The following is a 26,792-nucleotide window of genomic DNA, read 5'->3' as shown; positions in this document are numbered from 1 at the left end:
CCTCTTTGGTTAGGTTTATTCCTAGGTATCTTATGCTTTTGGATGCCATTGTAAATGGGACTGACTCCTTAATTTCTCATTCTTCAATCTCATTGTTAGTGTATAGAAATGCCACTGACTTCTGGGCATTGATTTTGTATCCTGCCACACTGCCGAATTGCTATGAGTTCTAGGAATGGTGGCGTGGAGAATTTTGAGTTTTCTATATATAGTATCATGTCATCTGTGAAAAGGAAGAGTTTGATTTCTTCTTTGCCAATGTGAATGCTCTTTATTTCCTTTTGTTGTCTGATTTGCTGAGGCTAGAACTTCTAATATTATGTTGAATAGCAGCGGTGAGAGTGGAATCCATGTCGTGCTCCTGATCTTAGGACAAAGGCTCTCAGTGTTTCCTCATTGAGAATGATATTTGCTGTGGGCTTTTCATAGTTGGCTTTTAAGATGCTGGGGAATGTTCCCTCTATCCCTACACTCTGAAGAGTTTTGATCAAGAATGGATGCTGTATTTTGTCAATTGCTTTCTCTGCATCTATTGAGAGGATCATATGATTCTTGTTTTTTCTCTGATTGATATGAGCTATCACGTTGTTTTACGAGTATTGAACCAGCGTTGCATCCCAGGGATAAATCCCACTTGGTCATGATGAATAATCTTCTTAATGTAGTGTTGGATCCTATTGGCTAGTATCTTGTTGAGAATTTTTTGCATCTGTGTTCATCAGGGATATTGGTCTATAATTCTCCTTTTTGGTGGGGTTTTTGTCTGGTCTTGGAATTTAGGTGATGCTGGCCTCAAAAAAAACGAGTTTGGAAGTATTCCATCCCTTTCTATCCTTCGGAATAGCTTTGGTAGAATAGGAATTGTTTCTTCTTTAAATTTTGATAGAATTCTCCTGGGAAGCCATCTGGCCCTGGACTTTTGTGTCTTGGGAGGTTTTTGATGACTGCTTCAATTTCCTCCCTGGTTACTGGCCTGTTCATGTTTTCTATTTCTTCCTGTTCCAGTTTGCTAATTTCTGGTTTTCCAGAAATGCATCCATTTCTTCTGGTTGCCTAACTTATTGGCATATAGCTGCTCATAATACATTTTTAAAATCGTTTGTATTTCCTTGGTATTGGTTGTGATCTCTCCTCTTTCATTCATGATTTTATTGAGTTGCCTTTTTTCTTTTAACTAAGGCTGGGTAATGGTTTATCTATCTTATTAATTCTTTCAAAGAACCAACTCCTGGTTTTCTTTATCTGTTCTACAGTTCTTCTAGTCTTCATTTCATTGAGTTCTGCTCGAATCTTTATTATCTCTCTTCTTCTGCTTGGTGTAGGTTTTACTTCTTCTTTCTCCAATTCCTTTAGGTGCAAGGTTAGCTTGTGTATTTGAGTTTTTTTTCCAATTTTTTGAGGAAGGCTTGTATTGCGATGTATTTCCCTCTCAGGACTGCTTTTGCTGTATCCCAAAGATTTTCTTTTTTCTTTTTTCTTTTTTTTTTTGAGGGGGAGCCCGCTTTACTGGGGACAGACCACTGCACATGACCCATAGAGGAAGGCAGCCTAGGGGGTGTCCTATACATCAGGCGCAAAAAGGTACACGGGAGGTTTTGCTAAGAAAGATCAACTGGAACATGGTTTCCTCCGGGGGCATCCCCCACCTCCTCCCTTGGAGGGGTCAGGACATGCCCAACCATCTCCTTGAAGGTAGCTCTGGTCTGCTACAGATACAGTCCATCGGGGGTGCCCTCTTGTTTTTTTCATAAAGAACATTTTCTTTAGATTTCTTGAAATCTTCTTTTTTTACTTTCATCCGACGTTCTCTCAAGGCCATCAGACCTGCCTCTGTGCAGATGGCCTTGATGTCAGCACCAGAGAGGTCATCCTTAGCCATGATCAAGTCGTCCAGGGTCACATCATCGGCCAGTGCCATCCTGCTTGTGTGGGTCTGAAAGATGCACTTCTTAGTCTTTTCATCAGGCAGGAGGAACTCAATCTTCCTGTTAATGCGGCCTGGTCTGATAAGTGCTAGATCCAAGATTTCTATCTGGTTTGTGGCCATGATGACCTTCACATCACCCCTTGAATCAAATCCATCCAACTGGTTTAACAGTTCCAACATTGTTCATTGAATTTCCCTCTCCCCACCAGAATTTGAGTCATATCTTTTTGTTCCAATGACACCAATTTCATCAATAAACATGATGGATGGTGCATGTTCTTCTGCAACTCAAAACAATTCCCGAACGAGTTTGGGCCTGTTGCCTAGGTACTATTGAATAAGTTCAGAGCCAACCACTCTCAAGAAAGTGACTGAGGTTTGGTTTGCTACTGCTTTGGCTAATAAGGTTTTACCTGTGACAGGTGGACCATAGAGAATGACCTCCTTTGGGGTCTTAATGTTCAGGATGAGTGAGAGGAAGCTCCACGGATTCCTTAGTTTCCTGGATTTGGTTGTCCAACATCCCGATATCAGCATAGGCTTCATGGGGGCCTTTCTATCTTCATTACTGTGACCAAGGGAACCGTGTCATCCGTGAGCACCTCTATGACAGCATGCACCTTGTGGTTGAGCAGGATGGAGCAGCCTGGTTCCAGCAGATCCTTCTCTACAAAGGAAAGAATGCTGACATAGTGTTCTGAACCCACAGATGTAGACACGATGGCATGACTGTCATCAATGATCTCTTCCAAGGTTCCTACTGACATTGGGGTCCCCCTCAGATCATCCACCTTAGATCTTTCCTCCTCTTGCTTTTCTTCTAAAGGCTTCATTTGTTCCTGATTTCTAATTAATTCTTACTCCAAGAAGATAGTCTTTAATTCTAACTTCAATAATTTTAACCAGCATTGAGTTGAGGTGTCACCAGTGGAAGCTTGCTCGCAGCATCTGGTCCCTTTGTTTTCTTCTTTTTCCCCACTCTGGTTGGTACGGGAGGTTCATATTTCTTTTGCTTGTCCTTGTCATCCTTCTTGCCACCTCCAGGGACATGACCACGACTCTGACTTTGACCCATCTTGCTTCAGCCGCTCGAAACCCCCAAAGATTTTCAATGGTTGTATCTTCATTACCTTTAGTTTCCATGAATCTTTTTAATTTTTCTCTAATTTCCTGGTTGACCCATTCATCTTTTTGTAGAATGATCTTTAACCTACACATGTTTGAGTTTCTTCCAAATTTCTTCTTCTGATTGGGTCTAGTTTCAAAGCACTGTGGTCTGAAAACATGCAGGGGACAATCCCAATCTTTTGGTATCAGTTGAGACCTAATTTGTGACCCAGTATGTGATCTATCCTGGAGAAAGTGCACTTGAGAAGAATGTGTATTCAGTTACGTTCAGATGGAAAGTTCTGTAAATATCTGTGAAACCCATCTGGTCCACTGTGTCATTTAAAGCCCTTGTTTCTTTGGTGATATTGTGCTTAGAAGATCTGTCATTTGCATAAAGCTCCGTGTTGAAGTCTCCTACTATTAGTGTATTATTATCTAAGTATGTCTTTACTTTGGCTATTAATTGATTTATACTTGGCAGCTCCCACAATAGGGGCATAAATACTCGTGATTGTTAGGTCTTCTTGTTGGATAGACCCTTTAAGTATGAGACAGTGCTCCTCTTCATCATTTACTACAGTCTTTGAGATAAACTTTAATTTATCTGATATGAGGATTGCTACCCCAAGCTTTATTTTGAGGACCATTGGAATGGTAAGTGGTTCTCTAACCTTTCATTTTCAGGCTGGAGGTGTCCTTAGATCTAAAATAAGACTCTTGTAGACAGCAAATAGGTGGGTCTTGCTTTTTTATCTAGTCAAAAACCCTGCATCTCTTGATGGGATCATTTAGTCCATTTATGTTCAGAGTAACGATTTAAAGATATGAATTTAGTGTCATCATAATACCTATTCAGTCTCTGTTTTTGTGGGTTATTTCTTTGAGCGTCCTCTTCTTTTACAGGGGCCCCTTAATATTTCTTGCAGAGTCATTTTAATGGTGACATATTCTTTCAGTGTCTGCCTATCTTGGAAGTTTTTTATCTCTCCTTCTATTCTGAATGAGAGCCTTGCTGGATAAAGTATTCTTGGCTGCATGTTCTTCTCATTTAGGACCCTGAATATATCCTGCCAGCCCTTTCTGGCCTGCCAGGTGTCTGTGGAGAGGTCTGCTGTTAATCTCATATTTCTCCCCATATAAGTTAGGGATCTCTTGTCTCTTGCTGCTTTAAGTAATTTCTCCATATCTTTGATTTGTAATTTTCACTATTAAATGTCAAGGTGTGGAATGGTTTTTACTGATTTGAAGGAGAGGACCTCTCTATCTCCTGGGTCTGAATGACTGTTCCCCCCCCCCAAATTAGGGAAGTTCTCAGCTATGATTTGTTCAAATATGCTTTCTGGTGCGCTGGCCATCTCAGCACCCTCTGGATCTTCGATTATACGTAGATTCTTCCTTCTGAGGCAATTATTTCCTTAACCTTTTCTTGGTCTTTCAATTGTTTTTCTCTTTTCTCAGCTTCCTTCCTTGCCATCAACTTGTATTCTATGTAGCTCACTCTTTCTTCCACTTCATTCACCCTCCTCATTAGGACCTCCAGTTTGGATTGTGTATCATTTAATTGATTTTTAATTTAGGCCTGATTAGATCTAAATTCTGCAGTCATGAAGTCTCTTAAATCCTTTATGCTTTTTTTCCAGAGCCACCAGTAGCTTTATAATTGTGCTTCTGAATTGGCTTTCTGATATCGAATTGTAATCCAGATTCTGTAACTCTGTGGCAGAGAGTACTGTTTCTGATTCTTTTGTAGTGAGTTCTTCCTTCTAGTCCTGTTGCTCAGTGCAGAGTGGCTATATGAGTGGGCTGAGTGGTGAATATCAACCACGATCTAAGTAAATTTCACCCTAGATTATTCTGACGAGGTCGGAGAGCAGAAAATAAAAACGAAAATCAGAGCGAAATAAAACAAAGCTACTAAAGTGAAAAACAAATTTTAAAACATAGTAGTAGGGAGGCGGAGCAAGATGGCGGAAGAGAAGGGTCCTCAAGTCACCTGTCCCCACCAAATTACCTAGATAACCTTCAAAACATCCTGAAAACCTATGAATTCGGCCTGAGATTTAAAGAGAGAACAGCTGGAATACTACAGTGAGAAGAATTCACGCTTCTATCAAGGTAGGAAGACAGGAAGACGGGGGGGGGGGGGGGGGGGGGGGGGGGGGGGCGGATAAAGAAACAAAAGGCATCCAAGGGGGAGGCGTCCTGCGAGGAGCCGGGCTAAGGCCCTGTGGAGTGCCCCCAGGACAGGAGAGCCCCAGGAAAGCCCGTCCAGGAGAAGCAGGGGCTTCACCAATCTTCCCAGATGGAAAGGCACTCTCAGGGAGTTGAAGCAGGTTCCCAGGAGGGGCGGGGATGCCCTCAGGCTCCCTGGGACACTAACAGAGCACCTGCGCCCAGGGAGAGCGCGCCACACCCCACGGCCGAGCTCCCTAAAGGGCTGCAGCACGCGCCCGGCTGTACCCGGGAGCAGCTCGGAGGTGGCTCACCTGGCGGCTCCACCGGGAGGGGGCTGCGCGGCCGAGATCGGGATTCCGACAGTGCAGGCCAGGGAGCACAGGGCGCCGGGGACACAGCCCAAGATCTGGTGCTCCCTCCGGGACAAGCAGAGGCCAGGAGGGCCACAGGACAGCAAGGACACTCCAGCCTACGGTCGGCCCTGAGCTGAGCAGATCAGCGGCCCCCACCCCTGGAGCATCCAGGCCCCTGTGGACTGAGACCTCTGTAGTTACTGCAGAAGCTGACTCGAGCTGCTACTGTTGTTGTTCCTCCTGGGGCCTCACAGTATAAACAACCCCCACTGAGCCTCACAGTGGCCTTGCCAGATAAACAGGTTAAACAACTCTCACTGAGCCCTGCACCAGGCTGAAGCTAAGCAGCTCCCCCAAGTGCTTACACCTGAGAATCAGCACAGCAGGCCCCGCCCCCAGAAGACCAGCTAGACTTACAGGGGAAAAGCAAATTATTGACCAAGCAGCACTGGAAAGTTCCAGGGGAAGTCGAGGGATTTACAGTATACAGATTCAGAGGATACTCCCCCTTGTTTTTTGTTTTCTGTTTTTTTATTTCTGTTCGTTTCCCCACCTTTTTTTCTTCTCTTCTCTTTTCTTTCCTTCTTCTTCTTTTTTTCTTTTTCTTTTTCTTTTCTTCTTTCTCTTCTCTCTTTTTCTCCTTTTCCCAATACAACTTGTTTTTGGCCACTCTGCACTGAGCAAAATGACTAGAAGGAAAACCTCACCTCAAAAGAAAGAATCAGAAACAGTCCTCTCTCCCACAGAGTTACAAAATCTGGATTACAATTCAATGTCAGAAAGCCAATTCAGAAGCACTATTATACAGCTACTGGTGGCTCTAGAAAAAAGCATAAAGGACTCAAAAGGCTTCATGACTGCAGAATTTAGATCCAATCAGGCAGAAATTAAAAATCAATTGAATGAGATGCAATCCAAATTAGAAGTCCTAACAACAAGAGTTAATGAGGTGGAAGAACGAGTGAGGGACATAGAAGACAAAGAGGGAAACTGAGGAAAAAAGAGAGAAACAATTAAAAGATCATGAGGATAGATTAAGGGAAATAAATGACAGCCATAGGAAGAAAAATCTATGTTTAATTGGGGTACCCGAGGGTGCCGAAAGGGACAGAGGGCCAGAATATGTATTTGAACAAATCCTAGCTGAAAACTTTCCTAATCTGGGAAGGGAAACAGGCATTCAGATCCAGGAAATAGAGAGATCCCCCCTAAAATCAATAAAAACCTCTCAACAAGTCGATATTTAATAGTGAAGCTTGCAAATTCCAAAGATAAAGAGAAGATCCTTGAAGCAGCAAGAGACAAGAAATCACTAAGTTTTATGGGGAGAAATATTAGATTAACAGCAGACCTATCCACAGAGACCTGGCAGGCCAGAAAGGGCTGGCAGGATATATTCAGGATCCTAAATGAGAAGAACATGCAGCCAAGAATACTTTATCCAGCAAGGCTCTCATTCCGAATAGAAGGAGAGATAAAGAGCTTCCAAGATAGGCAGGAACTGAAAGAATATGTGCCACCAAACCAGCTCTGCAAGAAATTTTAAGGGACTTTCTTAAAATTCCTCTTTAAGAGGAAGTCCAATGGAACAATCCACAAAAACAGAGACTGAATAGGTATCATGATGACACTAAACTCATATCTTTCAATAGTAACTCTGAACGTGAATGGGATTAATGACCCCATCAAAAGGCACAGGGTTTCATACTGGATAAAAAAGCAGGACCCATCTATTTGCTGTCTACAAGAGACTCATTTTAGACAGAAGGACACCTACAGCGTGAAAATAAAAGGTTGGAGTACCATTTACCATTCAAATGGTCCTCAAAAGAAAGCAGGAGTAGCCATCCCTATATCAGATAAACTAAAGTTTATCCCGAAGAAGGTAGTAAGAGATGAAGAGGGACACTATATCATAATTAAAGGATCTATCCAACAAGAGGACTTAACAACCCTCAATATATATGCCCCGAATGTGGGAGCTGCCAAATATTTAAATCAATTAATGACCAAACTTAAGACATACTTAGATAATAATACATTTATACTTGGTGACTTCAATATAGCGCTTTCTACAATTGATCGGTATTCTAAGCACAACATCCCCAAAGAAACAAGAGCTTTAAATGATACTCTAGACCAGATGGATGTCACAGATATCTACAGAACTTTACATCCAAACACAACTGAATACACATTCTTCTCAAGTGCACATGGAACTTTCTCCAGAATAGACCGCATATGGGTCACAAATCAGGTCTTAACCAATACCAAAAGATTGGGATCGACCCCTGCATATTCTCAGACCATAATGCTTTGAAATTAGAACTAAATCACAAGAAGAAGTTTGGAAGGATTTCAAACACGTGGGGGTTAAGGACCATCCTGCTCAGAGATAAAAGGGTCAACAAGGAAATTAATGAAGAATTAAAAAGTTTTTATGTTCTGTCTCCCTTCCTTATATTTCCCAACATTTCTTCTCCCTTCCTTTATATTCCCTTTCACTATTATTTATATTCCCCAAATGAATGAGAACATACACTGCTTGTCCTTCTCCGATTGACTTATTTCACTCAGCATAATACCCTCCAGTTCCATCCACGTTGAAGCAAATGGTGGGTATTTGTCGTTTCTAATCGCTGAGTAATTGAACACCAATAAAAATTAATTAAAAAAAAAAAAGAAAAGAAACTGTATATGAGAATTCTTAGAACAGTTGAATTGGCAAAGATCCAAAGGTTTGTAAAGATCTCACTGGTGAAAACGTGGGGAAACCACGCTCCTATACATTACTGTGGATCTGTCAGGGCATTGTGTAAGGAACAATTTAGTCACATGTATCTAATATTTAAAGAAAAAGGGACAGAACATGAGAGAGAGACTCCTAACTCTGGGAAACGAATTAGGGGGGTGGAAGGGGAGGAGGGCGGGGGTGGGGGTGACTGGGTGACGGGCACTGAGGGGGGCACTTGATGGGATGAGCACTGGGTGTTATTCTATATGTTGACAAATTGAACACCAATAAAAAATAAATTTATATTAAAAAAAGAAAAAAAAAGAATTAAAAAGTTTAATGCAAACTAATGAGAATGAAGATACAACCATTCCAAATCTTTGGTATACAGCAAAAGCAGTCCTGAGGGGGAAATACATCGCAATACAAGCAGCCATCCAAAAACTGGAGGAACACAAATACAAAAGCTAACCTTACACCTAAAGGAGCTAGAGAAAAAACAGCAAATAGGTCCTACACGCAGCAGAAGAAGATAGTTAATTAAAATTCGAGCAGAACAACGAAATCAAGACCAGAAGAACTGTGGAACAGGTCAACAGAACCAGGAGTTGGTTCTTTGAAAGAATTAATAAGATAGATAAACCATTAGCCAACCTTATTAAAAAGAAGAGAGAGAAAACTCAAATTAATAAAATCATGAATGAGAAAAGAGAGATCACTACCAACACCAAGGAAATAAAAACAATTTTAAAAACATATTATGAACAGCTATATGCCAATAAATTAGGCAATCCAGAAGAAATAGACGCATTTCTGGTAAGCCACAAACTACCAAAACTGGAACAGGAATAAATAGAAAACCTGAACAGGCCAATAACCAGGGAGGAAATTGAAGCAGTCATCAAAAACCTCCCAAGACACAAAAGTCCAGGGCCAGATGGCTTCCCTGGGGAATCCTATCAAACGTTTAAAGAAGAAACCATACCTATTCTAGTAAAGCTGTTCAGAAAGATAGAAAGAGATAGTACTTCCAAATTCATTCTATGAGGCCAGCATCACCTTAGTTGCAAAACCAGACAAAGAACCAACCAAAAAGGAGAATTATAGACCAATATCCCTGATGAGCACAGATGCAAAAATTATCAGTAAGATACTAGCCAATAGGATATAACAATACGTTAAGAAGATCATTCACCATGACCAAGTAGGATTTATCCCCGGGATGCAACACTGGTTCAAGACTCGTAAAACAATCAATGTGTTTCATCATATCAGCAAGAGAAAAAACAAGAAAATTTGATACTCTCAATAGATGCAGAGAAAGCAATTGACAAAATACAGCATCCATTCCTGATCAAAACTCTTCAGAGTGTAGGGATAGAGGGAACTTACCTCGACATCTTAAAAGCCATCTATGAAAAGCCCACAGTAAATATCATTCTCAATGGGGAAGCACTGGGAGCCTTTCCCCTAAGATCAGGAACAAGACAGGGATGTCCACTCTCACCACTGCTATTCAACATAGTACTGGAAGTCCTAGCCTCAGCAATCGGACAACAAAAAGAAATAAAAGGCATTCAAATTGGCAAAGAAGAAGTCAAACTCTCCTTCTTCGCCGATGACATGATACTCTACATGGAAAACCCAAAAGACTCCACCCCAAGATTGCTAGAACTCATACAGCAATTTGGCAGTGTGGCAGGATACAAAATCAATGCCAGAAGTCAGTGGCATTTCTATACACTAACAATGAGACTGAAGAAAGAGAAATTAAGGAGTCAATTCCATTTACAATGGCACCGAAAAGCATAAGATACCTAGGAATAAACCTAAGCAAAGAGGTAAAGGATCTATACACTAAAAACTACAGAACACTTCTGAAAGAGATTGAGGAAGACACAAAGAGATGGAAAAATATTCCATGCTCATGCATTAGAAGAATTAATATTGTGAAAATGTCAATGTTACCCAGGGCAATTTACACGTTTATTGCAGTCTCTATCAAAATACCATGGACTTTCTTCAGAGAGTTGGAACAAATTATTTTAAGATTTGTGTGGAATCAGAAAAGACCCTGAAAAGCCAGGGGAATATTAAAAAAGAAAACCATAGCTGGGGGCATCACAATGCCAGTTTTCAGGTTGTACTACAAAGCTGTGGTCATCAAGGTAGTGTGGTACTAGAACAAAAATAGACACATAGATCAATGGAACAGAATAGAGAACCCAGAAATGGGCCCTCAACAATATGGTCAACTAATATTTGACAAAGCAGGCAAGACTATCCATTGGAAAAAAGACAGTCTCTTCAATAAATGGTGCTGGGAAAATTGGACATCCACATGCAGAAGAATGAAACTAGACCACTCTCTTTCACCATACACAAAGATAAACTCAAAATGGATGAAAGATCTAAATTTGAGACAAGATTGCATCAAAATCCTAGAGGAGAACACAGGCAACACCCTTTTTGAACTTTGCCACAGCAACTTCTTGCAAGATACATCCATGAAGGCAAGAGAAACAAAAGCAAAAATGAACTATTGGTACTTCATCAAGATAAGAAGCTTTTGCACAGCAAAAGATACAGTCAACAAAACTAAAAGACAACTTACAGAATGGGAGAAGATACTTGCAAATGATGTATCAGATAAAGGGCTAGTACCCAAGATCTATAAAGAACCTATTAAACTCAACAGCAAAGAAACAAACAATCCAATCATGAAATGGGCAAAAGACATGAAGAGAAATCTCACAGAGGAAGACATAGACATGGCCAACAAGCACATGAGAAAATGCTCCGCATCACTGGCCTTCAGGGAAATACAAATCAAAACCACAATGAAATACCACCTCACACCAGTGAGAATGAGGAAAATTAACAAGGCAGGAAACAACAAATGTTGGAGAGGATGTGGAGAAAGGGGAACCCTCCTGCACTGTTGGTGGGAATGTGAACTATTGCAGCCACTCTGGAAAACTGTGTGGAGGTTCTTCAAAGAGTTAAAAATAGATCTGCCCTACGACCCAGCAATTGCTCTGCCGGGGATTTACCCCAAAGATTCAGATGCAATGAAACACCGGGGCACCTGTATCCCAATGTTTATAGCAGCATTGTCCACAGTAGCCAAACTGTGGAAGGAGCCTCGGTGTCCATCGAAAGATGAATGGATAAAGAAGATGTGGTTTATGTATACAATGGAATATTACTCAGCCATTAGAAATGACAAATACCCACCATTTGCTTCATTGTGGATGGAACTGGAGGATATTATGCTGAGTGAAATAAGTCAATCGGAGAAGCACAAACATGTATGGTCTCATTCATTTGGGGAGTATAAAAAATTGTGAAAGTGAATAAAGGGTAAAGGAGAAAAAAATGAGTGGGAATATCAGAAAGGGAGACAGAACATGAGAGACTCCTAACTCTGGGAGACGAACTAGGAGGCGTGGAAGGGGAGGTGGGTGGGGTCTGGGAGTGACTGGGTGACGGGCACTGAGGGGGGCACTTTATGGGATGAGCACTGGGTGTTATTCTATATGGTGGCAAATTGAACACCAATAAAAAATAAATTTATATATATATATAAAGAAAAAATAAAACATAGTAAAAAATAAAAGGCCAAGAATCCAAAGAAAAAGGAAAAAAGTAAAAAAGATTAAAAGTAGAGAAAAAAGCAAAAGTGAAGAGAAAAAATTAAAAAGTTAAAATTGAGGGAAAAAATGGGCAGTACTGGGAGATGGTAGTTGTGAAAATGTCATAGCGGAAGTAGAATTTAATCTACCTTAGGGGTCCTAGAGGGTGATTCTCTTGGTTCTGAGTGTATTCAGTTATGTATGTTAGAAGATGCTCAGTCCCAAATTTATATAAACCAGCAATACTTGTAAAGAGCCCTAACATTGACCACCAAAACATAAACGAGATAAAAGAGGGCGCAGAATGGGAATGATGAAAGAATCTCACAGAATGAACTAGCATAGTATACCACTTGGTTCTGGGTGCATGCTGTTCATGTTTTAGAACGTATTAACTCCGCCATTGTAGAACAATATGAGGCAGAGAAAACAAAAAACCGTATCTCGTATATCTCCCAAAATAAAATTGAATATTTTGTTATCCAGAAGTGGAAATTATATCTTGCTAGAAGTGAAAACTCTTCTCTCTGTAGCATTCTGGCTGTTCTCTCTTTAAATCTCAGGTCAAATTCGTAGATATTCATGATGATTTGAAAGTTATCTAGGTAATTTGGTGGGACCAGGTGAGTTGAGGACCCCTACTCTACTGCCATCTTTCCCCGCCATCCAGTCCTATCTGTTTTTGACTACCATACTTTGATGTTCTGTTACTAGGTACATAATATTAAGGATTATTCTCTGTTTTGGGAGAATTGAGCCCTTTATTACTATGGAATATCCCTCTTTTTCTCCAATAGTTTTCCTTGCTTTGGTGTTTGTGCTGAAATTAATATAACTACTCACTTTTGATTAGTATTAGTGTAGTATATCTTTCTCCAACCATTTACTTTTTTAAAACATAAGATATAAAACTATAGAATTTTTATTTATTTTTAAAATTATTCATTTAAAGTCAATTTAGTTAACATATACTGTATTATTAGTTTCAAGGGTAGAGTTTAGTGATTCGTCAGTTGCATATAACACCCACTACTCATTACATCAAGTGCCCTCCTTAATGCCCATCACCCAGTTATCCCTTCTCCCCATCCCAACTCCCTTCTAGCAACCCTCAGCTTGTTTAATGGAGTTCAGTGTCTCTTATGGTTTGCTTCCCTTTCTATTTCTGTCTTATTTTGTTTTTCCGTCCATTCCTCCATGTTCATCTGTTTTGTTTCTTAAATTCCACATATGAATGAAATCATATGATATATGTCTCTCTCTGACTGACTTATTTCGCTTAGTATAATACCCTCTAGTTCATACAAATGGCCAACAGACACATGAAAAAATGTTCAACATCACTTGGCATTCGGGAAATACAAATCAAAACCACAGTGAGATCCCACCTCACACCTGTCACAATGGCTAAAATGAACAATTCAGGAAACAACAGATATTGGTGAGGATGTGGAAAAAGTGGAACTCTCTTACACTCTTGGTGGGAATGCAAACTGGTGCAGCCTTTCTGGAAAACAGTATGGAGGGAGGTTCCTCAAAATGTTAAAAACAGAGCTACCCTATGACCCACCCATTGCACTACTAGGTATTTATCGAAAGAATACAAGTATATTGATTTGAAGGGGCGCATGCACCCCAATGTTTATAGCAGTGTTGTCTACAATAGCCAAAACATGGAAAGAGCCTAGATGTCAATCAGCAGATGACTGGATAAAGAAGATGTGGTATATATTTATGTATATATAATGAAATATTACTCAGCCATCAAAAAGAATGAAATTTTGCCATTTGCAACAACATAGATGGAACTAGAAGGTATTGTGCCAAGTGAAATAAGTCAGCCACTTACTTTCAATCTATATGTCTTTATATTTAAAGTGGGTTTTTTTGTAGACAACATATAGCTGGGTGTTTTTTTTTAATCCACTCTGACAATCTGCCTTCTGATTGGTGCATTTAGACTACTGGCATTCAAAATGATTATTGATATAGATCAATTTATATCTATCATATTTATATTATTGTTTTCAATTTGTTGCCTTTGTTCTTATTTTTGTCTTTAACTCTTTTTGTCTTTTGTGATCTTAAATGAACATTTTATATGATTCTATTCTATCAACATATCTTATTCTATCAACATTCATTCTTCTATTCTATCAACATATCAACATATCTTAACAAGATATGTTAAGAGAGGTGATATTTATTTTATTTTTAGTATCTACATAGCTTTCGCAATATACATTTATAACTAATGCAAGTCACTTTCAGATAATTCTGTATTGCTTCATTGGTAGTGTGAACACTTTATAATAACAAAATAATCCTAATTTCTTCCTTTCTTCCCTTGTATCATTGCATTCAATTATTTCATTTATATATAATCATAAATTAGCATGTATACACATACATATACACCAAATATATTCATAAGCATAAAGAAATAATCTGTTGCTATTATTTTTGAATAAATTTGTTAGATCAATTAAGAATAGAAAATTTTTTCACCTTCATTTATTCCTTCTTTAATACTATAGATTTTTAATGTATATCTGAGTTTCTGACTTATATTATTCTTTTCTCTAAAGAACTTTTTTTGTATATATTTTTGTTGGAGTTCGATTTGCCGGCATATAGTATAACACCCAGTGCTCATCCTGTCAAGTGCCCCCCTCAGTGCCCGTCACCCAGTCACTCCATCCCCCCGCCCACCTCCTCTTCCACTACCCCTTGTTCATTTCCCAGAGTTAGGAGTCTCTCATAACAACTTCTTTTAACATGTCTTGCAAAGAAGATATACTGGCTACAAAAACCTCTCAATTGTTGTCAGAAAAAAAAATGTTTCTTTTACACCTTTTAAGGGTAATTTCACAGAATACAGAATCATAGGTTGCTAGGTTTATTTTCCTCAACTATTTAAATATTTCATTCTACTCTCATACTTCCATGGTTTCTGATTAAGTAGTTCTTTTTAAAGGTCCTATAAGTGATAAACTCTTTTAGTCTTCTTATATCTCAAAATGCCTTTTTTATCCCTCACTTATGAATGGTAGTTTATCTATAGTACTCTAAATTGATACTTTTTTCAGAACTCTGAATGAAAATATGCCTTCTACTACATACCTACAGTCTAGAATTTATTTAGCTTTTTCTTAAATTTAAATTTCTGTATTTTTATATTTCCAAGATTTCTAATTATGTGTATTTTTTATTTAATTTATGCCTGGCTTGGGGATCCTTGGGTGGCTCAGCAGTTTAGTGCCACCTTTAGCCCAGGGCCTGATCCTGGAGATCTGGGATTGAGTCCCATGTCAGGCTCCCTGCATGGAGCCTGCTTCTCCCTCTGCCTGTGTCCCTGCCTCTCTCTCTCCTCTCTCTGTCTCTCATGAATAAATGAATAAAATCTTTAAAAATATTTATGCCTGACTTAGTTTTTTAATGAATGTCTTTATATATATTTGAGTATTTTTTTAAATTAATTTTTATTGGTGTTCAATTTACCAACATACAGAAAAACACCCAGTGCTCATCCCGTCAAGTGTCCACCTCAGTGCCCGTCACCCATTCCCCTCCAACACCCGCCCTCCTCCCCTTCCAACACCCCTAGTTCGTTTCCCCGAGTTAGGAGTCTTTATGTTCTGTCTCCCTTCCTGATATTTCCCAACATTTCTTTTCCCTTCCTTTATATTCCTGTTCACTATTATTTATATTCCCCAAATGAATGAGAACATACACTGTTTGTCCTTCTCCAACTGACTTATTTCACTCAGCATAATACCCTCCAGTTCCATCCACGTTGAAGCAAATGGTGGGTATTTGTCGTTTCTAATTGCTGAGTAATATTCCATTGTATACATAAACCACACCTTCTTTATCCATTCATCTTTCGATGGACACCGAGGCTCCTTCCACAGTTTGGCTATTGTGGCCATTGCTGATAGAAACATCGGGGTGCAGGTGTCCTGACGTTTCATTGCATCTGAATCTTTGGGGTAAATCCCCAACAGTGCAATTGCTGGGTCGTAGGGCAGGTCTATTTTTAACTCTTTGAGGAACCTCCACACAGTTTTCCAGAGTGGCTGCACCAGTTCACATTCCCACCAACAGTGTAAGAGGGTTCCCTTTTCTCCGCATCCTCTCCAACATTTGTTGTTTCCTGCCTTGTTAATTTTCCCCATTCTCACTGGTGTGAGGTGGTATCTCATTGTGGTTTTGATTTGTATTTCCCTGATGGCAAGTGATGCAGAGCATTTTCTCATGTGCTTGTTGGCCATGTCCATGTCTTCCTCTGTGAGATTTCTCTTCATGTCTTTTGCCCATTTCATGATTGGATTGTTTGTTTCTTTGGTGTTGAGTTTAATAAGTTCTTTATAGATTTTGGAAACTAGCCCTTTATCTGATATGTCATTTGCAAATATCTTCTCCCATTCTGTAGGTTGTCTTTTAGTTTTGTTGACTGCATCCTTTGCTGTGCAAAAGCTTCTTATCTTGATGAAGTCCCAATAGTTCATTTTTGCTTTTGTTTCTTTTGCCTTTGTGGATGTATCTTGCAAGAAGTTACTGTGGCCAAGTTCAAAAAGGGTGTTGCCTGTGTTCTCCTCTAGGATTTTGATGGAATCTTGTCTCACATTTAGATCTCTCATCCATTTTGAGTTTATCTTTGTGTATGGCGAAAGAGAGTGGTCCACTTTCATTCTTCTGCATGTGGATGTCCAATTTTCCCAGCACCATTTATTGAAGAGACTGTCTTTCTTCCAATGGATAGTCTTTCCTCCTTTATCGAATATTAGATGACCGTACATTTCAGGGTCCACTTCTGGGTTCTCTATTCTGTTCCATTGATCTATGTGTCTGTTTTTTGCCAGTACCACACTGTCTTGATGACCACAGCTTTGTAGTACAACCTGAAATCTGGCATTGTGATGCCCCCAGCTATGGTTTTCTTTTTTAAAATTCCCCTGGCTATTCGGGGTCTTTTCTGATTCCACACAAATCTTAAAATAATTTGTTCTAACTCTCTGAAGAAAGTCCATGGTATTTTGATAGGGATTGCATTAAACGTGTAAATTGCCCTGGGTAACATTGACATTTTTACAATATTAATTCTGCCAATCCATGAGCATGGAATATTTTTCCATCTCTTTTTGTCTTCCTCAATTTCTTTCAGAACTGTTCAATAGTTTTTAGGGTATAGATCTTTTACCTCTCTGGTTAGGTTTATTCCTAGGTATCTTATGCTTTTGGGTGCAATTGTAAATGGGATTGACTCCTTAATTTCTCTTTCTTCAGTCTCATTGTTAGTGTATAGAAATGCCATTGATTTCTGGGCATTGATTTTGTATCCTGCCATGCTACCAAATTGCTGTATGAGTTCTAGCAATCTTGGGGTGGAGGCTTTTGGGTTTTGTAAAATTTTTTTTTAATTTTTTATTTATTTATGATAGTCACAGAGAGAGAGAGAGAGAGAGGCAGAGACACAGGCGGAGGGAGAAGCAGGCTCCATGCACCGGGAGCCTGATGTGGGATTCGATCCCGGGTCTCCAGGATCGCGCCCTGGGCCAAAGGCAGGCGCCAAACCGCTGCGCCACCCAGGGATCCCCGCTTTTGGGTTTTCTATGTAGAGTATCATGTCATCGGCGAAGAGGGAGAGTTTGACTTCTTCTTTGCCAATTTGAATGCCTTTAATGTCTTTTTGTTGTCTGATTGCTGAGGCGAGGACTTCCAGAACTATGTTGAACAGCAGTGGTGAGAGTGGACATCCCTGTCTTGTTCCTGATCTTAGGGGAAAGGCTCCCAGTGCTTCCCCATTGAGAATGATATTTGCTGTGGGCTTTTCGTAAATGGCTTTTAAGATGTCGAGGAAAATTCCCTCTATCCCAACACTCTGAAGGGTTTTGATCAGGAATGGATGCTGTATTTTGTCAAATGCTTTCTCTGCATCTAATGAGAGGATCATATGGTTCTTGGTTTTTCTCTTGCTGATATGATGAATCACATTGATGGTTTTACGAGTGTTGAACCAGCCTTGTGTCCCAGGGATAAATCCTACTTGGTCATGGTGAATAATTTTCTTAATGTGTTGTTGGATCCTATAGGCTAGTATCTTGTTGAGAATTTTTGCATCCATGTTCATCAGGGATATTGGTCTGTAATTCTCCTTTTTGGTGGGGTCTTTGTCTGGTTTTGGAATTAAGGTGATGCTGGCCTCATAGAACGAATTTGGAAGTACTCCATCTCTTTCTATCTTTCCAAACAGCTTTAGTAGAAGAGGTATGATTTCTTCTTTAAACGTTTGATAGAATTCCCCTGGGAAGCCATCTGGCCCTGGACTCTTGTGTCTTGGGAGGTTTTTGATGACTGCTTCAATTTCCTCCCTGGTTATTGGCCTGTTCAGGTTTTCTATTTCTTCCTGCTCCAGTTTTGGTAGTTTGTGGCTTTCCAGGAATGCGTCCATTTCTTCTAGATTGCCTAATTTATTGGCGTATAGCTGTTCATAATATGTTTTTAAAATCGTTTGTATTTCCTTGGTGTTGGTAGTGATCTCTCCTTTCTCATTCATGATTTTATTAATTTGAGTCTTCTCTCTCTTCTTTTTAATAAGGTTGGCTAATGGTTTATCTATCTTATGAATTCTTTCAAAGAACCAACTCCTGGTTCTGTTGATCTGTTCCACAGTTCTTTTGGTCTCGATATCATTGAGTTCTGCTCGAATTTTAATTAACTGTCTTCTTCTGCTGGGGGTGGGGTCTATTTGTTGCTTTTTCTCTAGTTCCTTTATGTGTAAGGTGAGCTTTTGAATTTGAGATCTTTCCAGTTTTTGAATGGATGCTTGTATTGCGATGTATTTCCCCCTCAGGACTGCTTTTGCTGCATCCCAAAGATTTTGAACTGTTGTATCTTCATTCTCATTAGTTTCCATGAATCTTTTTAATTCTTCCTTAATTTCCTGGTTGAGCTTTTCATCTTTTAGCAGGATGGTCCTTAACCTCCACGTGTTTGTGGTCCTTCCATACTTCTTGTTGTGATTAAGTTCTAATTTCAAGGCATTATGGTCTGAGAATATACAGGGGACTATCCCGATCTTTTGGTATCGGTTCAGACCCGATTTGTGACCCAGTATGTAGTCTATTCTGGAGAAAGTTCCATGTGCACTTGAGAAGAATGTGTATTCAGTTGAGGTTGGATGTAAAGTTCTGTAGATATCTGTGAAATCCATCTGGTCCAGTGTATCATTTAAAGCTCTCGTTTCTTTGGAGATGTTGTGCTTAGAAGACCTATCCAGGGTAGAAAGAGCTAGATTGAAGTCACCAAGTATAAGTGTATTATTATCAAGGTATTTCTTGAGTTTGGTTATTAATTGGTTTAAATATTTGGCAGCTCCCACATTCGGGGCATATATATTAAGGATTGTTAAGTCCTCTTGTTGGATAGATCCTTTGAGTATGAGATAGTGTCCCTCTTCATCTCTCACTATAGTCTTTGGGGTAAATTTTAATTTATCTGATATAAGGATGGCAACCCCTGCTTTCTTTTGAGGACCATTTGAATGGTAAATGGTTCTCCAACCTTTTATTTTCAGGTTGTAGGTGTCCTTCTGCCTAAAATGAGTCTCTTGTAGACAGCAAATAGATGGGTCCTGCTTTTTTATCCAGTCTGAAACCCTGCGCCTTTTGATGGGGTCATTAAGCCCGTTCACGTTCAGAGTTACTATTGATAGATATGAGTTTAGTGTCATCATATCTATTCAGTCCTTGTTTTTGTGGATTGTTCCAGTGAACTTCTTCTTAAAGGGGAATTTTAAGAGTCCCCCTTAAAATTTCTTGCAGAGCTGGTTTGGAGGTTACATATTCTTTCAGTTGCTGCCTGTCTTGGAAGCTCTTTATCTCTCCTTCCATTTTGAATGAAAGCCTTGCTGGATAAAGTATTCTTGGTTGCATGTTCTTTTCATTTAGGACCCTGAATATATCCTGCCAGCCCTTTCTGGCCTGCCAGGTCTCTGTGGAGAGGTCTGCTGTTACCCTAATATTCCTCCCCATAAAAGTCTGGGACTTTTTTTCTCTTGCTGCTTTAAGGATCTTCTCCTTATCTTTGGAATTTGCAAGCTTCACTATTAAATGTCGAGGTGTTGAACGGTTTTTGTTGATTTTAGGGGGGGATCTCTCTATTTCCTGGATCTGAATGCCTATTTCCCTTCCCAGATTAGGAAATTTTTCAGCTAGGATTTGTTCAAATACATATTCTGGCCCTCTGTCCCTTTCGGCGCCCTCAGGAACCCCAATTAAACATAGTTTTTTCTTCCTCAGGCTGTCATTTATTTCCCTTAATCTATCCTCATGATCTTTTAATTGCTTGTCTCTTTTTTCCTCAGTTTCCCTCTTTGCCATCAACTTGTCTTCTATGTCACTCACTCGTTCTTCCACCTTGTCAAGCCTCGTCGTTAGGACTTCTAGCTTGGATTGCATCTCATTTAATTGACTTAATTTCTGCCGGATTGGATCTAAATTCTGCAGTCATGAAGTCTCTTGAGTCCTTTATGGTTTTTTTCTAGAGCCACCAGTAGCTGTAAAATAGTGCTTCTGAATTGGCTTTCTGACATTGAATTGTAATCCATATTTTGTAACTCTGTGGGAGAGTGGGCTGTTTCTGATTCTTTTTTTTGAGGTGAGGTTTTCCCCCTAGTCATTTTGGTCAGTGCAGAGTGGCCAAAAACAAGTTGTACTGGGAAAAGGAGAAAAAGAGAGAGAAGGAAAGAAAAGAGAAGAAGAAAAAGGAGAAAGAAGAAAAAAAAGGGGGTGGGGGGAAGAGAAGAAAAAGAAAGAAAAAGAAAGGAGAAAAAAGAAAAAAAAGGGGGTGGGGTGGGGTGGGGGAAGCAATCAGAAATCAAGAAGAAAGAAAGAAAAGAAAAAGCACAAAACAAAACAAAAAAACAAAACAAAAAATACCCAAAAACAAACAAACAAACAAAAAAAACAAAAACAAAAAACACGGGGGAGTATCTTCCGATTCTGTATACTTTAAGTCCCTTGACTTCCCCTGGAACTGGTCCGAGTCGCTGGTCTTCTGGGGGAGGGGCCTGCTGTGCTGATTCTCAGGTGTTAGCACTTGGGGGAGCTGCTCTGCCCCTGCCTGGTGCAGGGCTCAGTGGGGGTTGTTCACCCCGTGAGGCCCCGGGAGGAAGCCACAGTGGCGGGGGCAGCTCTGGGACCCTGGAGTCAGCCCCCGCAGTAGCTCCGGGGCTCTCCGTTTGCAGGGCCTGGGGGCTCCCGGGCGGGGCCGCTGATCTGCTCAGCTCAGGGCAGGAGCGTCCTTGCTGTCCTGGGCCCTCCTGGCCTCTGCCTGTCCCTGGGGACGCCGGATCCTGGGCTGTGTCCCGGCGCCCTGTGCTCCGGGGCCTGTGCTGTTGGATTCGCGCTCCCGCCCCGCAGCCCCCTCCGCGGAGCCGCCGCCCGAGCCCCTCCGAGCTGCTCCGGGTCCCGCCGAGCGCTGTAGCCCTTAGGGAGCTCGGCGCATCTCCCAGGGCGCAGTTCCTCTGTTAGTGTCCCAGGGAGCCCGAGGGCATCCCCGCCTTTCTGGGGATCCTGCTCCAATTCCCCGGGAGACCTTTCCGCCGGGAAGGTTGGTGCAGCTCCTGCTCCTCCGGGACGGGGCTCTCCTGTCCTGGGGACACTCGCCCCGGCCTCAGCCCGGCTCCTCGCGGGGCCCCTCCCCCTTGGAGGCCTTTTGTTTCTTTATTTCTTTTTCCCCGTCTTCCTACCTTGATAGAAGCACGAACTCTTCTCACTGTAGCGTTCCAGCTGGTCTCTCTTTAAATCTCAGGCCGAATTCGTAGATTTTCAGGATGATTGGATGGTTTTCTAGGTAATTTCTTGAGGACAGGTGACCTGGAGACCCTACTCTGCCGCCATCTTGCCCCTCCCCCCATATTTGAGTATTTTAAACTAGCATATTTCAATATCATCTTCTGATTATGTTATTTCCACCTGCACTCAATTTATTTCCTAATTATTGATTTTATTGGTTACCTTCCTTAGACTTATTTTTTTAATTAATTTTTATTGGTGTTCAATTTACCAACATACAGAAAAACACCCAGTGCTCATCCCGTCAAGTGTCCACCTCAGTGTCCGTCACCCATTCCCCTCCAACACCCACCCTCCTCCCCTTCCACCACCCCTAGTTTGTTTCCCCGAGTTAAGAGTCTTTATGTTCCGTCTCCCTTCCTGATATTTCCCAACATTTCTTTTCCCTTCCTTTATATTCCCTTTCACTATTATTTATATTCCCCAAATGAATGAGAACATACACTTATTTTTTTTCCTCAATTTTGGAATGTTAATTTTCAGGCTCAACTTGAGCAAGATCAATCTTTCTTTTTCATCAATACTATCTAGTACATTTTTAGTTTCCTCTACTGACAACCACCCCTCCCCTCCTCTGTAGTTCAGGACCAGGTGTCTTAGGTCCTCTGTTTTGATAGGTTATTGGCGATATAGATATAATTGTTGAGCTAGTCAGAGATTTAGCTTAAGTTCTAGATACTAGGATATGTCTGCTTCCTCCCACTCCCTGGGTATATAGCTTTACACAAGTCATAACGCCTATGAATGAAAGCAATAGGGAGCCTGTTTTCAACCTTCTTTCAATGTAGAAAAGTCTGACCCTCAGCCTCAATGCATAAAAGACTAATATCAGCTCCTAATTCTGAGTAGCAAGTCTAGTTTTAATTCTTAATCCTCCTATCAAGCACTTTTAGTTCTTCTTTTCCAAAATAGTTGAACATCCATCTACCTCTGTTTACACCTAGACTAGGAATAAAATATACCTGTGATATTAACCTTACTTTCAGGGGTGTTTTTTTTCTTGTATTTCTGTGTAGTTTCTCATCCATGAGACTTTTACCTTATTTTGAGAACAGCTGTGTTTTCTACATCTCCTCTGTCTATACTTTATCCATCATGGCTGTGTGTTAGGAAAGGAAGAATTCTCCAAGCAGAACTAACCATGCCATTTTAAACAAATGACTCTTGAAGTGTCTTTCATTTGCTTTTATTTATGTTACTTATCTTTTAAATAATTTAGCTTTTAAATAATTTAGCTTTTAAATAATTTGACCTGTAAGTCACAGGTGATATAGGAAATAAAAATGTCCTTCTAGAGTTTTTATCAGAGAAGAGGACGTTGCTGTTACTCTCATCAGGAAACATTAAAGAGATTGAAAAGAAAGTCTCAAACAAGGTAGCTGAAACCACTGAGGAATTATTTCAGAATAGGCTGTAAAGGAGGAAAATAAAAAGAATAATTTTTTTGCACTGAAATCTAATGAGCAACCCAATAGCCACTTAATTTTGTAAGCACAATGTGGTGCTGAACTGCTGAAAGCATGGCCTAAAACTCCCATAGCCATGCAGACTAAGCCAAAAGATGGAATTTGGTGAAGTCTCAGCTTTAAACTATAGCTATATTAACCAAATACTAATAACAGGATTACTAATTATGGTCCCTAGGGAAATGATGGCAGTGAGAATATAGAGCAAAACCTTCCTAAAAGCTACTTCTCCATAGAAGCAATGAGAACACTGGCCTAAATAAATGGCAAAATCAACTTTTTTCAGAACTATGGAAATTAACGACAGGCAACAATCCAATCAATGTTTGTTCAAGAAAAATGGTTGAATCTGTAAGAGTTGTAAGCCTTGTCATATTTTACATGCTCTGCTCACAACCTCCACCCCACGGCTCCATAGTAATGTTGAATACCAACATGCCCACAATCACAGTGAGACCAAACAACCTAGTAGCTACTGGATAGGGAAAAATGGTTTCATAGCTTTGTCAAACTACTATTATCAGAATTGTCATTATTTGGCCTGTCTTGCAGTTCCATTAAACCTCATGTCTTTATTGGGCTTGTCTTTATCTGACCTAACTCAGACACTGCTCAATGTAAACAGCCTTTTCCTTGGAGTTTTGAAAATGATTTGTGTCAATAATTTAATATTATATCTGTGTAAGACAGCAATAAAACTTGGGGAACTAAGAAGGTGGCTTAAAAACCCAAAATAATTGGGAGCCCTGGGTAGCTCAGTCAGTTAAGCATCTGACACTTGATTTCACCTCAGATCATGATCTCAGGGTTGTGAGATCAAGCTCTGTGATCAGCACAGAATCTGTTTGAGATTCTCTTTCTCCCTCTCCTTCCGCTCTTCCCCTCTCTTCTGTCCCCTCCTCTTAGGGCTGCTGCTTATAGCTGGACACTTCACAACTCAACAGGCCATTGGATACATTATTTAGTGGAACTGGGGCCTCTAGAATTGGGCAGTGTGGTGGCCCTGTAGCCCTGGATCTTCTCAGCTCCACTCCCATCTTGTAGCCCCTTCTCTCTGGAAGGAAAGAGGAATTGGAAAATTCTGGTTATTATTTACAAAAGATTGACTTTCAGCATCTGAGCTTTGGTGCTAAACCCTGAAGCTCAATTTATAGTTATAGTGCACTGATAGACTGAGAGGATGCATGTGTATGCACATGTGCAACTGTGTGCTATTTTGGGGAGCGGTGTTTATTTTTAGTACTCCATTCTGGGGTTCTCTGATGCACCATGGCTGTGTAAACATGGTAGCTGTTCAAATGTAGTTAGTTCTTTCAAATACAGTTAGTGCTGGAAAAAAAAATGAGATGTACATAGTGGAGTTTAAAAAGTGCCAATATAGAGGGGCAGGGCAAGATGGCAGAAGAGTAGGGTCCCGAAGTCACCTCTCCCCACCAACTTACCTAGGTAACTTTCAAATCATCCTTAAAACCTATGAATTCAGCCTGAGATTTAAAGAGAGAACAGCAGGAAAACTACAGAGAGAAGAGTTTGCACTTCTAACAAGGTAAGAAGACAGAAAATAAATAATAAATAAATAAATAAATAAATAATAAATAAATATTAAGTGGGGGAGGCCCCCCCCCCACCAAGGAGCTGGGCTAAGTCCAGGCAGCAAAAGCCTCCAGGACAGGAAAGCCCAATCCCGGAGAAGCAGGAACTTTTAAAAATCCACACCAGATTCGTCGCGGAGGGAAAGGCACTCACAGGGAACTCAGGCAGGATCCCAGGAGGGGCAGTGGAGCGCCAGGTTCCCGGGGTCACTAAAAGAGGAGATGTGCCCCAGGTGAGAGCGCGCCACACACCAAGGCCGAGCCTGGTAAAGCGCTGGAGCACGTACCCCGCAGAACCTCGGGAGAAGCTCAGGCAGCGGCACAGCGTGGAGGGTCTGCGCGGCCCGGGAGCCCAGGGTGCTGGGGGACACAGCCCAGGATCCTGCTCTCCCCCCGAAACAGGCCAAGGCGAAGGAGGGCATAGGACAGCGAGGACACTCCTGCTGCCAGGCACCCCCAATCTGTGCAGATCAGCGCCCCCAGCCCCAGAGCATCAGGCCAGGGTGGACTGGGAGACTGCAGTAGTTACTGTGGGAGCTGACTCCAGAGCTGGAGACCTGGCCACTGCCCTATTGCTGTTCCTCCTTGTGTCACCCTGTGCCTGGGAGGATCAGGGCTGCCAGGGAACAGAGGCCTCACAGGGTAAACAGCTCCCACTGAGCTGTGTATCTGCAAGGGGGAGGGGCAGCTCCTCCAGGTGTGCACACCTGAAAATCAACAGAGCAGGCCCCTCCCACAGAAGACCAGCTGGAAGTACAGGGATAGAGCAAGTTCTTGACTGAGCAGTGCTGGAAAGCTCGAGGGGAAGTCGATGGATTTACAATATATAAAACCAGAGGATACCCCTCCATCATTTTTTTCTTTCCTTTTTTCTTCCTTTTTCCAGTACAACTCATTTTTAGCCACGCTGCACTGACAAAAATGACTAGAAAGAAGAAATCCCCATGAAAGAAAGAATCGGAAACAGTACTCTCTCCCACAAAGTTACAGAATTTGGATTACAATTTGATGTCAGAAAACCAATTCAGAAGCACAATTATAAAGCTACTGGTGGCTCTGGAAAAAAGCATACAGGATTCAAGAGACTTCATGTCTACAGAATATAGATCTAATCAGGCCGAAATTAAAAATCAATTAAATGAGATGAAATCCAAACTGGAGGTCCTAACGACAAGGGTTAATGAGGTAGAAGAAAGAGTGACTAACAGAAGACAAGTTGATGTCAAGGAAGAAAGCTGAGGAAAAGAGAGAAACACAATTAAAAGACCATGAGGAAAGGTTAAGGGGTATAACTGACAGCCTCAGAAGGAACACTCTATATTTAATTGGGGTTCCAGAGGGCGCCAAAAGGGACAGAGGTCCAGAAAGCGTATTTGACAAATCATAGCTGAGAACGTCCCTAATTTGGGGAGGGAAACAGGCATTCACATCCAGGAGATAGAGAATCCCCACAAAAAATCCATAAAAGCCATTCAACATCTTCACATTTAATAGTGAAATTTGCAAATTCCAAAGATAAAGAGAAAATCCTTAAAGCAGCAAGAGACAAGAGATCCAAAACTTACATGGGGAAAAATATTATTTTAACAGCAGACCTCTCCACAGAGACCTGGCAGGCCAAAAAGGGCTGGCAGGATATATTCAGGGTCCTAAATGAGAAGAACATGCAGCCAAGAATACTTTATCCAGCAAGGCACTCATTCAGAGTAGAAGGAGAGATAAAGAGCTTCCAAGATAGGCAGAAAACTGAAAGGAGGGACACCTGGTTGGCTCAGTGGTTTAGCGCCTGTCTTCGGCCCAGGGCGTGATCCTGGAGTCCTGGGATTGAGTCCCAGGTAGGGCTCCCTGCATGGAGCCTGCTTGTCCCTCTGCCTGTGTCTCTGTCTCTGTCTCTCTCTCATATATCTGTGTCTCGCATGAATAAATAAATTATATCTTAT

At 41.0% G+C, this 26,792-nt stretch overlaps 1 protein-coding gene and 1 pseudogene across 6 annotated transcripts in view; both read right to left on the bottom strand.

The window, feature by feature from the left end:
* The window catches only part of RTL4 (retrotransposon Gag like 4), a 518,532-nt gene that overhangs the window by 421,049 nt on the left and 70,691 nt on the right, over nucleotides 1-26,792 (bottom strand). The gene's annotated exons all lie outside the window — the stretch shown is intronic.
* Nucleotides 1,707-3,012, bottom strand: LOC112932026 (26S proteasome regulatory subunit 4 pseudogene; annotated as a pseudogene).

This window comes from Vulpes vulpes, chromosome X, assembly GCF_048418805.1.
Source record: "Vulpes vulpes isolate BD-2025 chromosome X, VulVul3, whole genome shotgun sequence".
NCBI lineage: Eukaryota > Metazoa > Chordata > Mammalia > Carnivora > Canidae > Vulpes > Vulpes vulpes.
This window is presented reverse-complemented; position numbering and strand designations above follow the sequence as displayed.